Genomic DNA, 14,352 nt, shown 5'->3' with positions numbered 1-14,352 from the left:
TTTTTTTTTTTCCTACAGATTGTGCACACAGGCGAGGAATTTTAAAGCTCTTCTTGTAGAAATGCATTCTATTCCTGTTTTGTGCAAGCTCATATGCTAGGAAAAAGAATGAAAAGTATTAGTAACCTGGACTAATTCTGTCCTTGCACTCTCTGTTCCAAAAATCAGGACAACGGCTAAGATAGGGAAATAAAACAAGCCGGGTTTTGTTTGATTAATTTACATTGGAAAGGGCAGAGAATTATAAAGGAAGAAAAAATAACTTACAATAAATGTGAATGTATTAGGTATTTTGAGGGAAAAGAATGTGGAGTATCAGATATATACTGACTCAGAATGTAGAGAAGTAAATAGATGAAAAATATTTTTGATTAATCATTTGCTCTACTTATAAGTAAAATATTTTAACAAGTAAAAATTAAAATGTAAATTTATTGTTGGTTTTTTATATTTTAAACAGGTATTTGGATATGATTCCATTTTGACACTGCCATTATGTGGGTTGACTTTATTAAATAATATTTAGAGGAAAGAAATCTTAATTTTACTAAAATTATGGGTAACCTTGGGCTATATCTGACAGTTCTATTAAAAGTGAAGATGATAATAGCCTGTGACATATCACTTCCACTTCTTCCCTAGAAAAATAAATGTAAAATAATGCTTCCTGAAGTAATTTTTAAAAATTGAAAACAGTCTAAATGTCTTATATAGAGAAATGAATGAAACTTTATGTCTGGAGGAATGTTACTCAGGAATGATAATAATAATATTGGTATGACTATGTCTTGAAGAAACAAGTTACTTTATAATAACATTGATATAAAGTAGAGAAGAAAACAATATATGTTCATATATTTTCTGACTACATATGTGTTCATAAAAAAATAATTATGAACAAATGAATGAGAAACATATGACAGTAGTTGTTTCTCGGGTTTTAGTATAGATAAAGTAAATAAAATCAGGAATGGTGACCAAAACAATTTTCAGATCTGTAATGCCTTAACTTTTAAACAGACCCTTCTTAAAATTAGGAGATTTTTAAATAGTCCATAAAATCTCGTAAGCCCTTCAGCTAGATTCCAATGGCAATATATTAATGTCGTTAGAAAAAATTTAAACTGTTTTTTAAACTAAATTTTTATCCAGTCTTCACCATCTGTATTAGTGTTTTTCAATCTTTATTAAATATATGGCTTCATGTAATCATCACCACAGTGAAGACACAGAGTTCTTCCCTAAGCATGAAGAAACTCCTTTCTTATATTATTAATCACTGTTTGTCACACACTGTCATTCTTGTCCCCTAGAAATAAAGTACTAGCATCAATTTCCATGGTTTTGTTATTGTAAGAAAACTACAGAAGTGGAACTATATGGAATGTAACATTTAGGAATTGGCCTTTCATTAAACATAGTACTTGAATGGTAGCAAATTTGTATTTTCATTCGTAGTCCATTTTTATTGCTGCGTTGTATTCCTAGTATAGACATAACGAGGCCTCTTCAATCACTCACCTTTTGAATGATATCTGAATTTTTCTACTACTATTTAATTCATGTACATGTTTTTGCATGAGCATGTCATTTATCTGAAATAAATATTCAGGAATATAATGGCTGTTATTTAAAAGAAAGTGTGACACTATTTTCCAAAGTGTTTTTACCATTTAGCATGAGTACTGTATAAAATACTCAATTTCTATATACCATCTGAATGAAAAAGAAAAAAGAAAAAAGGAACATGACTGTTCCAAGGTATGATGTGAAGGAAAAAGCTTATTATAGATATGTGCCTAAGGAGATACAGGGAACTCTGGGAGGGTTCAGAATGTACTGACCAACCCTGAGCTAGGCCACATGGGGGATGGGGAGGGGACGGGAGAGGGGAGATAGGGGAACCAGGTGCAGAAGCCAGGAGGCCCAAAGGTAAAAGGAGAGCAGGTAACCAAAATGGCTGGATTATAGGGAAGGGCAGCTGGGGGAAGGGCAGTACAAGCCCCTGGGCGGGGCAGGGACAGGAATGAGAGCCAGGAGTCCCATAACTGAGGGCTTGCTGGGAAACTGTTCCCAGGTCCACTTTGTGATGTTAAAAAGGTACCTCAGCCTTTTGTCCCAGGTTTGTAACCTAACAGCCCCACGGGTTAGTCAAATGTTTCAGCAATTGATTAGTATTTGAGAAAGGCAATTTTTAAAATGTAATATTCAATTTGGTCATGGTTTTAGAGGCTCTAGTCCACCGACAGTGGCTCATTTTTTTCTATTGATTGATTGATTGATTGATTGAGGTCTTATTGCAAAGGAGAAAAACCTTGGCAGACAGACCCTGTTTACTTAACAACACCCAGGAGAAACAGAAAGGAGGAAAAGAAAAGATCTATGTACCCTTGAAGAGTTTATTCCCTGAGACCTACTTTTCTAGCTAGGCCCCACTCTCCAAAGTTATACCATCTCCCAGTAGTCTATTTAAATTTTGAATTCAGCAGTGGTTTAAACCAATAACTAGTTGAAAGGCTTACTTTATTTTTTCTTTTTCTAATTTTTTTTATTTTACTATATATTCTGATCACAGTTTCTCTTCCCTCAACCCCTCCCAGATCTTCCCCTGCCCAAATCCACACACCCTTTTCTCTCTCATTAGAAAACAAATAGGCAGGACCAAGGGCTTCCCCTTCCACTGGTGCCCTTACTAGGCTATTCATTGCTACCTATGAGGTTGGAGCCCAGGTCAGTCCATGTATAGTCTTTGGGTAGTGGCTTAGTCCCTGGAAGCTCTGGTTGCTTGGCATTGTTGTTCATATGGGGTCTCAAGCCCCTTCAAGATCTTTCAGTCTTTTCTCTGATTCCTTCAATGGTGGTCTTGTTGTCAGTTCAGTGATTGTTGGGGGGAGGGCGGTAATGGGGGGAGGATGGGGAGGGGAACACCCAAAGAGAAGGGAGGGGGGGGCTAGGCGGATGTTGGCCCAGAAACTGGGAAAGGGAATAACAGTCGACATGTAAATAAGAGATATTCAAGTTAATAAAGATGGGGAAAAAAAATCTGTAGAGCAAGAAAAAAGTAAATAAAATAAAAGTAAAAGTAAAAAGAAAATAAAAAAAGAAAACAAATAGGCAACTAAAAACAAAGAAACAAATAGAGTAGGTCAAAACAAACAGAAAAAGGAGTAAAAAATAAAGTATAAGAGACACAGAGACACACACAGAAATCACATAGAAAATAAAAACAGAAACTATGATATATAAGGAAAAGACCTGTACGGTGAGAAAAAAGCTTAGACAAAACACTATGAGTCCATCACCGTCCCTCCAACCCCCAAAATGACCAGACTCTTATAAGAAAACAACAACAAAAAAAAAAAAACCCGCTATATTATAACTGAGTTCATTTTGTCTTAAACATCATCTGCCTTCAAGTGTGGTTTAGACTAGTGCAGGCCCTGGCCATGCTGTTACAGTCTCTATGAGTTTGTATGATGTTCATCAGATCTCCCATCACCTCTGGCTCTTAACAATCTTTCTGCCTCCTTTCCCACAAAGTTCCCTGAGCCCTAAAGAGAGGGATTTGATATTGGAGACATCCCATGTAGGACTCAGTGTTCCAAGGTCTCTCACTCTTTCCACAGCGTCCAGTTGTAGGTCTCTGCATTTGTACCCATCTACTGCAGGAGGAAGGTTTTTTTGATGATGGCTGAGTAAGATACTGTGCACATAACAGAATGTCATTAGATATCGTTTTATTGCTGTGTTCTTTTAGCAGAATAGACTATTTGGTTGTTCTCTAGGTCTATGGTCCATTGAGTCTCAGGTTCTTAACCAACTGTGCAGATATCTGATTGGATTTAAGGCCCACTCCATGAGATGGATCCTATGCCTTTTACTGCTTAGTTGGCTAAGAACCTGAGTGTGTGTGTGTGTGTGTGTGTGTGTGTGTGTGTGTGTGTGTTTTAAGAAGCTTTTACTGTAGCTTTTACTTTTTCCATATGACCCCCTCAAGTGGCCCTTAGAACACTAGCTGTTCCTGCTAAGCCATCCCACCACTGCAGCCATTCTGACTCTACCAAACCGGACTGCTGGTCTACCCCTGAAGTGTTTTTGAGTAGATCAAGCTGCTGCTGCTGACCTGTGAACTGAACTGCCAATTTCCTAACAATGCGGATGGAATTTGCTCTAAGAACCATTTCTAAACAGGTACACTTTCTTCATCTCCTTTCCTGCTAACTCTGGTGGGTGGTGGGCTAGAGGGGAGGTTAAAGCATTTAAGAACCATCAATAAAAGTAGACCTTGAAAAAAGTAAAGCTACAAGAAGGTTTCCAGGTCAGTTCCAGCTTGATTCCTCCAAGTCTTGTGTCCAAAGCATCTGGGATCTTTAGTAATAGGGTTTTACTTTCAATTTCTGGGTTGCAACCAAGGGCTATGGCAAAGGCCTATATTGTTTTGAAAGTCTCTTTAAACTCCCCTGACCAACAACTTGAAGGAAGGTGCCTGGCTCTTTTTATTATTATTAAATTATTTATCTACATTCCAAATGTTGTTCCCCTTCCTAGTCCCCCACCAGAGTTCTTCACCCAATCCCCCTCCCTTCCCTCACTCCACCTTCCTTCACCAACCCACCTATCCCCACCTCACCCTCCCCAGCATCTCCCTTCCCTGGGGTATAAATCTGTACAGGATTAGATACATCCTCTCCCACTGAGGCCAGACAAAGCATTCCTCTGCTACATATGTGCTGAGGGCCATGGACCAGCCCATATATGCTCTTTGGTTGGTGGCTTAGTCTCTGGGAGCTCTGAAAGGTCCTGTTTAGTTGGTATTGTTGTTCTTCCTATGGGGTTTCAATCCCCTTCAGTTTCTTCAAACCTACCTTTAACTCTTTAACTCTTCCATAGAGGTCCCTGACCTCAGTCCAATGATTGTGTGTAAGTATTTGCATCTGTTTCAGTCAGCTGCTGGTAGAGCCTTTCAGAGGATAGCCATGCTAGGCTCCTGTCATGCATGTCCTTTTGGGTCTGGGTTACTTCACTCAGGATGATATTTTCTAGGAAGCAGTAAGGGGAAAATGTCAAGTAACATATAAAGGCAGACCTATCTGGGTGGGGTTCCTTGGAGCAGAAGTGGTGATCTTACCTGTGCTCTCAGATGTGTCAGCATTCCTGTAAGACCAGCTTCTCCATTGGGATCTGGGTACAGGGAGCTGTGGCACATGATCAGCTCTGGGCACATATGGAAACCATATGCCAGAGAACCCATAAACCTGATAAACAACTTCAGCTAAGTGACTAGATATAAAATTAACTCAAACAAATCAGTAGGCTTCTTCTACTCAAAGGATAAACAGGCTGAGAAAGAAATTAGTGAAACGACACCTTTCACAATAGTTCTGAATAACATAAAATACTTGGTGCAGCTCTAACCAAGCAAGTGAAAGATATATATGACAAGAACTTCAAGTTTCTGAAGAAAGAAACTGAAGATCTCAGAAGATGGAAAGACCTCCCATGCTCATGGACTGGCAAGATTAATTTATTAAAAATGGCCATTTTGCCAAAGGCAATCTGCAGATTCAATGCAATCCCCATCAAAATTCCAACTCAATTCTTCATAGAGATAGAAAGAGCAATTTGCAAATTCATTTGAAATAACAAAACCGAGGATAGCTAAAACTATCCTCAATGATAAAAGAACTTCTGGGGGAATCACCATCCCTGACTTCAAGCAGTATTGCAGAGCAATAGTGACAAAAACTGTATGGTATTGGTACAGAGACAGACAGATAGACCAGTGGGACAGAATTGAAGACCCAGAAATGAACTCACACATCTATGATCACTTGATCTTTGACAAAGGAGCTAAAACCATTCAGTGGAAGAAAGATAGCACTTTTGACAAATGGTGCTGGTTAAACTGGAGGTCAGCATGTAGAAGAAGGCAAATCAATACATTCTTATCACTCTGTACAAAGATCAAGTCCTAGACAATCAAGGACCTTCACATAAAACCAGATACACTAAAACAAAAAGAAGAAAAAGTGGGGAAGATTTTGGAACACATGGGCACTGGGGAAAATTTCCTAGACATAACTCCAATGGCTCATGCTCTAAGATCAAGAATTGATGAATGGGAGCTCATAAAACTGCAAAGCTTCTGTAACGCAAAGGAGACTGTACTAACATTGTGTGGTACATCTACACAATGGAGTACTACTCAGCTAAGAAAAACAGTGACTTCATGAAATTCATAGGCAGGTGGAATCTCAGGGTTGTTTTGATTTGCATTTCCCTGATGACTAAGGATGTTGAGCATTTCATTAGGTACTTCTCAGCCATTCAATATTCCTCTGCTGAGAATTCTTTGTTTAACTCTGTATCCCATTTTTAATAGGGTTATTTGGCTCTCTGGAGTCTCCCTTCTTCAGTTCTTTGGATATTTTGGATATTAGCCCTCTATCAGATGTAGGGTTGGTAAAGATCTTTTCCCAATCTGTTGGTTGCCATCTGAAATTCTGTCTTAGTCAGAGTTTCTATTCCTGCACAAACATCATGACAAAGAAGCAAGTTGAGGAGGAAAGGGTTTATTCAGCTTACACTTCCACATTGCTGCTCATCACCAAAGGAAGTCAGGACTGGAACTCAAGCAGGTGAGGAAGCAGGAGCTGCAGAGGCCATGGAGGGATGTTACTTACTGGCTTGCTTCCCCTGGCTTGCTCAACTTGCTCTCTTACAGAATTCAAGACCACCAGCCCAGGGATGGCACCACTCACAGTGGGCTTGCAGTTGGCTCTCATATGGGCATTTCATCAACTAAGGCTCCTTTCTCTGTGATAACTTCAGCTTGTGTCAAGTTGACACATAAAACCAGCCAGTACAAACTTGTTCTATGAAATCCAAATCAGCTAACAACATCGCTAGACCAATATCCCTGATGAACATAGATGCAAAAATCCTCAGTAAAATAACGGCATGGTGAATGACAGCACATTTCATGATCATCCACTACAATCAAGTTGGCTTTATCCTGGAAATGTAGTTGGCTTAACATACATGTAATTAAATATAATAAACCATATAAATAGACTTAAAGAAAAAAATCACCTAAGTATCTCAATATATGCAGAAAACGCCTTTGGAAAAATCCAGCCTACTTTCATGATAAAAGTCCTAGACAGACTAACTGTAGGGGTATACCCCAACATAATAAAGGTCATAAATATATATGATAAACACCCAGGTAACGTTACCTTAAATGGAGAAAAACTCAAAGCAATTGCAAATATGATTATGGAATGTTCCAAAGTCCTATCTGAAGAATTTCAAAGCGTTTTCAAGGCCCTTAAAAGACTTAAGTTAGACTTTTAATTTGGAAATTTCATTAAAAAATATCAAAGCTTGGTTTCTGGTGTCTTATTCAGCTATCAACAGGATTCCTTTTGAAGCACAGTCAGACATTATGGAGAGAGAGAGAGAGAGAGAGAGAGAGAGAGAGAGAGAGAGAGAGAGAGAGAGAGAGAGAGATATCCTTAGAACACAAAGTTCTAAATAAGATGTCTCTATCAAATCCCTCCCCCTCAGCAGAGCTCAGGGATCCCCACAGAAAAGAAGGTCGAAAGAGTAGGGGAGACAGACAGGGTGGTAGCAACAGGTCCAGGAGAACAAGGACCAGTAAAACAACTGAGAAAGCTCATATGAACTCACAGAGACTGAAGCACCAATCACAGGGCCTATAACTGTCTGCACCAGATCCTCTGTGTATACATTACAGCCTTCAGCTTAGTATTTTATGGAACTCCCAACTATATAGATAAGTGGGTCTCTGATTCTTGTGCCTTCTCATTGAGGTTTTTATTTTTCTATTGACCTGTCTTATCTAACTTCAATATGATGATTTTCATTTTATCCTATGATATTTTATTTTGTTATATTTTGGTGTTATGTCCTACAGGCCTGTCCTTTTCTAATGAAAGACAGAGTGTGGATCTGGATGGGAAAGGTGATGAGCAGGAACTGGGAGTAGAGGGAGAAGAAAACTCCATTCAGATTATATTCAGATTATATTGTATACAAAAAGAATCTGTGTTTAATAAGAGGGGGAAATAAATAAATAGAATCTATCAAAGCTTTTAGACAATTGTTTTAAACAGTTTAAAATTAGGAATGAAACAGGGCTGCCCACTATACCAACTTCTTTTCAATATAGTTCTGAAACATTCTTTGGAGCAATAAAAAGAAGAGAAGACAATTACAGGGATACAAATAGGAAAGGAAGAAGTCATATCATTCCTTTTTGTAGAGGATATGACTTTATACAAAGAAGATCCCCAAAATTATACCAGAAAACTTTTAGAAAGAATTGGTATTTTTAGTCAAGTTGCAAAGTATAAAACCAATGTATAAAAATATTCCAACAACAAATACAGTTAGAAAGAAATCATGGACACCCCCATTTACAATAGTGTCAAAACCAATAAAACATCTTGGAATAAACCTAATCAAGGAGGCAAAAGATCTATACAATGAAAACTTCAACTTGCTGGAAAAAGGATTGAAAAAGACACTAGAAAAATGGAAACGCACTGCATGTTCATGGATCAGTAGAATTAATATTGTGAAAATGACCACCTACCAAAAACAACTTGTATATTCAATAAACATACAAGACAAGCACAAAACCTACGACATACCCCAATAAAAGTACCTGCAACATTCCTTCAGAAATAATTTAAAATTTCTTACTTTTCATATGGAACCAGAAAAACCCAAGATAGCCAAAACCATCTTGAACAAAAAGAGAAATACTGGAGGGACTTCTATTTCAGACTTCGACATATATTATACAGTTATAGTAATAGAAATAACATAGTTCTGGAAAAAAACAACAGACATGTAGACCAATGGAATAAATTAGAATGCCCAAATATGAGTCTTCATAACTATAACCATCTGATACTTGACAAAGAGGAAAACAAATAAAAAAAAAAGTATGCTGGAGAACAGACAGCATCTTCAACAGATGGTGCTGGGAAAACTGGATGGACACAAACAAAGGAGTAAAACTAGATTCATATCTATTACCCCGAGTGGATCAAAGACCCCAATGTGATACCTGAAACACTGAAATCGCTAGAAGAAAATGTAGGCAGTATCCTCTGAGATACCGGTGTAGGAAAGGACTTTCTGAACAACACTCCATTTGGCCCACTTCTTGGCTGTCTAATGCAGAGTGGGCAAACCATATATACAGACAAGAACAGACTCAGCAGGCTGTATTTACAGATTTGTCCATATATCTTGAGCTATATATTTGTGCATATATATGTATATATGTAACAACAATAATAATCAAAGAAAAAGGCTATCAAATTGAGAGTAGGGTTCATGGGAGGCATTGGAGGCAGGTACCTGGAAAAGCTGGAAGGAGGGAAGAGAAAGGCAAATTGATGTAATTCTATTTCAATTTAAAATTTATATTGGGTTGGGGATTTAGCTCAGTGGTAGAGCGCTTGCCTAGCAAGCACAAGGCCCTGGGTTTGGTCCCCAGCTCCGAAAAAACGAAAAGAAAAAAAAAAAAAAAAAAAAAAAATTTATATTAAAACTATATTATTCTTAATACTTCAAATAGAAAAGAAAATATTACGGAAAGGATAATTTGAGAAGAGGAAGGAGACTAACAAGAGAAGTGAAGGGAAACAGGAAAGAAAAATGAGAAGTGAATACAATCCAAGTATATGATAAGTCTGAACAAGTGTACTGTAAAGCCAAATAGTTTGTACAGTGCAGATGAACTGATAAAAATTTAAAGAACTGGGGCTGGAGAGATGGCTCAGTGGTTAAGAGCACTGACTGCTCTTCCAGAGGTCCTGAGTTCAATTCCCAGTAACCACATGGTGGCTCACAACCATCTGTAATGAGATCTGATGCCCTCTTCTGGTGTGTCTGAAGACAGCTACAGTGTGCTCATATACTTAAGTAAATAAATCTTTAAAAAAAATTTAAAGAACTATTATTGTTCACAGTGTCTTGCGATTCTATTTTCACAACTTGTGATTCTATTTTACAATTATTTAGAAAACCTTTGCCTTTTTTTAGAGTAGCTCTAGTTTTTTGTTTGTTTGTTTTGTTTTGTTTTGTAGATTTTGATTATCTTATTATTATGTATTATTATGTATTATGTATTATTTTTGATACAATAACTCACCCAGTCTCTTCACAAACTTTCTTTTTTTAAAAAAAATTATTTTATTTAGAGGGCCTGAAGTGTGTAGGGGGAAACTTTGACATTTTTAAATGAAATTTCCAAAATAAAATTCTAACTAAATTATTTTAATGTCCTTGAAAAAAACCTTGAAATTCTTCAAATAGGGCTTGGAACATCTAAAAAAGATATTTGTCTTTATAGAAAGTGAGATAATAAATGAATTAGTTTTATATTATTGAAAGTATTGTCAAATGATATGTTAAGCCTTCTTTGAGATATATATTAGAATTGATACGGCACTAGTATGTGCTTCAGAAATGATATGACATCCACAGAAATGTAATAATCATGGTGTAAGACTATTAACCATAGTTCCAGTAATTAAAGTGTTGCATGTAACAGAAATAATCAAATTTGTCTATTAATTGCATTATTATTATTATTATTATTATTATTATTATTATTATTATTATTATTGTATGAATTCTCATAAGAACTTTATCTATGACTGTACTGGCTGGTTTTGTGTGTCAACAGTACACAAACTGGAGTTATCACAGAGAAAGGAGCTTCCGTTGAGGAAATGCCTCCATGAGATCCAGCTGTAAGGCATTTTCTCCACTAGTGATCAAGGGTGGGAGGGCCCATTGTGGGTGGTGCCTTCCCTGGGCTGGTAATCTTGGGTTCTATAAGAAAGCAAGCTGAGTAAGCCAGGGGAATCAAGCCAGTAAGTAACATCCCTCCATGGCCTCTGCATCAGCTCCTGCTTCCTGACCTGCTTGAGTTCCAGTTGTGACTTCCTTTGGTGATAAACAGCAATGTGGAAGTGTAAGCTGAATAAACCCTTTCCTCCCCAACTTGCTTCTTGGTCATGATGTTTGTGCAGGAATAGAAACCCTGACTAAGACAATGACCATTTTATTTTATCATATATAGTGCTTATTATTTTACTGTAGTACTAGTTCGTTCTTGACTAAGTATAATCCTAATGTGTTTAATCTTTAAGAAGATTCATGAGTGTGACTGGCGACAGGTTTTAGCTGAGGGTTGGTGTACTGATGGCAGCATGTTACCTGCTATGAACACCGTGGAGGCAGAAGAATACGTGGAGGATTGTCCCAAATTGGTCCCCATTGACACCAACCACCAAGAAGAAGAGGAAAATCTTGACTTTATCATTAAGATTCCAGGCACAATTGTCACCGAGTATTTAGATGCTGGAAAGACAACACTTCTGAACTACATTTTGACAGTTAAATTAATAGTAAAATGGCAGTGATTTTAAATGAATTTTGAGAAGGTATTGCAGTAGTGAAATCCTTAGCTATCGGTCAAGGTGGAGAACTCTGTGAAGAATGGATGGAACTTAGAAATGGTTGCCTCTGCTGTTCAGTCAAGGACAGTGGCCTTAGAGCTATAGAGAATCTGATGCAGAAGAAGGGCAAGTTTGGTTACTTACTCTTAAAGACCACTGGGCTAGCAGATCCTGTTGCAGTGGCTTCTGTGTTTTGGGTTGATGCTAAGTTAGGGAGCGATATTGATCTTGATGGTATCCTAACTGTTGTAGGTTCAAAATATGCATTAAAACATTTAACTGAAGAAAAACCTGATAGCTTTGTCAATGAAACTACCAGGCAAGTTGCTTTGGCAGACATGATTCTCATCAATAAAACAGACTTGGTTTCAGAAGAGGAGCTAAACAAATTAAGAACAACGGTCAGATCAGTAAATGGACTGGGAAAAGTTTTAGAAACTCAAAGATCAAGAGTTCATTTCTCAAGTGTATTAGATCTTCATTCCTATGATATTCTCTCTCGTAAAAGTTTGCAGGAAAAACCTCCAGCGTGGGTCAATAGTGTCTCACCTTGATCAGAGTATTGTTACAGTCACATTTGAAGTACCAGGACGTGCAGAGGAAGAGAGTCTAAATGTATTATCCAGGATCTCCTGTGGGAAAAGAATGTGAAAAACAAGGACCGTGGCTGCATGGAGGTCATTCGGCTAAAGGGATTGCTGTCTACCAACGACAAACACAGCAAATGATTGTGCAGGGCATCCTTGAGCTTGACAAGAAAAACAAAGAGGAGTTTCCTACTAGATGTATTTAAATCCTGGATTCATTACCTCTGTTATGAATTGGGAGTGTACTTTATGATTGTATTTATTTTATAAAAACAAATAAAATTTTAGTAAATTATTATAAAAAACTTCTGATATTCATAAACTATGTCATCTGGAGTTTTTTTTTTGAGGTAAGTATTTCACAAGAATTCCAGAATTTCCTTTGATGTTTAAGCAGACTGCTGACAACTAATCCATCATTATTTTTAAAAATGATGGGAAATTTTATCATTTTTGTTTTCTCTTAAAGACTTCAGATAATTGCTGAGATACAATGAGTGTATTGATAGTATCAAAGATTTGCCGTCACTGTATTTAAAAACGTTTAAACTTTATTTTTACGTTATGTGTATGGGTATTTTGCTTGCATGTATGACTGTGTATTCTGCACATTCAGTGCCTTATGAGTCCAGAAGAGGGCCCTGGATCCCCTGGACCTGAAGTCACAGATGGTTGTAAGTCTCCATGTGGGTCTGGAAGAGCAGCCAGCACTCTTAACCACTGAGCCGTCTCTTCAACTCTGTCGCTGTGTTTTTAATAAAATGAGTTTTTAATGTTTCTAAAGAGTCAAAGAAATTAAACCATCTCTTACAATCAGTGATAGTGTAATGGTACTTTGTTCTGTATTATACTTAGAACATTATAATTGTTGAACTTTAAACTTTGGTTTTATTGCTGGCATTACATTCATCTTGCCTATAAAAAAAGAAAGAGAAGATTAAGGAAAGGATGGACATCTAGAGGTTTCTATTACCATTAGAATATATCTTGGTGTAGGAGATACAGATATTAACTTTATGGATATTATATAGATATTATAGATTTTATATATTAAGATAATAACTTTTATAATGTATCTAGGTTTAGGTATATTCCCCAGAACTCCAATAATGAAACTAACTCACTCAGAAACCTTGAATTAGCAAATTCAAACTACAAATTACTTAATTACAAATCACAAATTACTTAAATCCGAAAATGATTTGGCAGAATTTCATTCTAAACCAGACAGTTTAGAAATTGTTAAAATAACACAAAATGGCTTTAAAAAAGTTTTCCAAAAGAGTTATTCCAAGTAGGGTTCAAGAAAGTTTCCTGGTGGCTCACTCTTGGGATATCTTGTATTTTATAACCAAATCTATTAGACTTCCAAGGATATTGGACAGGTGTAGCCATTCTACAAACAATAGACAAATATATTGAATAAAATACCACATGGATTTAGATCTTCCCTTATACATGCTATTAAATAGAACTAAACTAATTTTTAGTGGATATTCAATTCTGCTATTTGTCTGGCACAGTCAACAAATAAATACACAGAAGAAATCAACACGGTGAGGCGAACACGATTATATATGTTTGAGGTTAGCAATTAGTTTACTGGTATCTTGAATGGTGGATGACAACTGTGCCTATTTCCAACATTTTCCAATTTTTTTCTGTTCCTTTTTATGAGTCTTCAGAAATGGTTATTTCTTTTTTTTCTCCATCTGTATTAACTTGGGTATTTCTTATTTACATTTCAACTGTTATTCCCTTTCCCGGTTTCCAGGCCAATATTCCCCTAACCCCTTCCCCTCCCGTTCTATATGGGTGTTCCCCTCCCCATTCTCCCCCAATTCCTGCCCTCCCCACAACAATCATGTTCACTGGGGGTTCAGTCTTGGCAGGACAAAGGGCTTCCCCTTCCACTGATGCCCTTACTAGGCTATTCATCACTACCAATGTAGTTGGAGCCCAGGGTCAGTACAAGTATAGTCTTTGGGTAGTGGCTTACTCCCTGGAAGCTCTGGTTGGTTGGCATTGTTGTTCATATGGGGTCTCAACCCCTTTCAGATCTTTCAGTCCTTTCTCTGATTCCTTCAACGGGGGTCCCGTTCTCAGTTCAGTGGTTTGCTGCTGGCTTTCGTCTATGTATTTGCCATATTCTGGCTGGGTCTCTCAGGAGAGATCTACATCTGGTTCCTGTCGGCCTGCACTTCTTTGCTTCATCTTATCTAGTTTGGTGGCTGTATAGGTATGGGCCACATGTGGGG

The 14,352-nt window shown here is 37.3% G+C and overlaps 1 pseudogene; it reads left to right on the top strand.

The window, feature by feature from the left end:
- The first annotated feature begins 11,042 nt into the window (after positions 1–11,042).
- On the top strand, positions 11,043–12,434 carry LOC116885893 (annotated as a pseudogene).
- Positions 12,435–14,352: the final 1,918 nt, after the last annotated feature.

This window comes from Rattus rattus, chromosome 16, assembly GCF_011064425.1.
Source record: "Rattus rattus isolate New Zealand chromosome 16, Rrattus_CSIRO_v1, whole genome shotgun sequence".
In the NCBI taxonomy this organism is placed as follows: Eukaryota; Metazoa; Chordata; class Mammalia; order Rodentia; family Muridae; genus Rattus; species Rattus rattus.
The sequence above is the reverse complement of the archived record's forward strand: the minus strand, read 5'-3'. Positions and strand labels throughout refer to the sequence as shown.